Below are 1,038 nucleotides of genomic sequence, written 5' to 3'. Positions count from 1 at the left end.
TGGAAAAGTTTCCGAAAAATTGGTGAAACTATTGGAAGAACGCATTCATCAATCCAGCGCGTAGTGGACAACTTCAAAAAAACCGGAATTTTAACATCTAAATCATCAGTCCGAGAAGAGCGAAAAATAGTCCATATGATAAAGATGAACCCTTTCATTACTTCTTCGAAAATTGTGAAATATATAACACAATCATTTAAAAAACGTATTTGTGCGGAAACTGCTAGGAAAGTATTACATAAAGCTGGATATCATGGTAGAGTCGCTAGAAAGAAACCATATATTTCACTTGTTAACAGGCAAAAGCGCGTTGAATTTGCAAAGAAATACATAAATAAACCTCCGGAGTTCTGGAAACAAGTGATATTTTCAGACGAAAGCAAGTTCTGCATCTTTGGTATAAAAGGTCGTCAAATTGTGTGGTGGAAATCAGGAAATCTTGTTGGTACAGTCAAACACGGCGGTGGTGGAGTTATGATATGGGGGTGCATGGTGGCTGATGGTGAAGGTCAGTTGAAATTTATTGAACCGACAATGAATAAATGGGGTTATTTAAACATTTTAAAAAGAAATTGGAAACAATGTGCAGATAATTGGGGCTTACCCACGTCATTTTGGTTCCAACAGGACAATGACCCAAAACACACAGCGGAGATTGTTAGACTTTGGCTTTTGTACAACGTTCCAAGACAGCTTAAAACACCTCCACAATCACCTGATCTCAATCCTATTGAGCATCTTTGAGATTTATTGGAAAAAAGAATTCGTCAGCATGTGATAACAAGTAAAGAGGCTTTGCGGAGTACAATGCAAGCAGAATGGATGAAAATTACTGCTGAAGAAATTCAGAAGTTGGTTAATTCCATGCCAAATAGATTAAGTGAAGTTCTAAAACAGCGTGGTTACCCAACAAAGTATTAATTTAATAAAATTTATAATAAAATTTAACTTTATTTTTATTATTTTTACCGATTTTATCAGTTTTTTTATAACTGTACGCAGACTTTATGGGGCCTATTTTTACATGCAGGCACACTT

Source organism: Teleopsis dalmanni, chromosome 1 (assembly GCF_002237135.1).
Source record: "Teleopsis dalmanni isolate 2A chromosome 1, ASM223713v2, whole genome shotgun sequence".
Classification (NCBI taxonomy): Eukaryota; Metazoa; Arthropoda; class Insecta; order Diptera; family Diopsidae; genus Teleopsis; species Teleopsis dalmanni.
Note: the sequence above shows the minus strand (reverse complement) of the source record.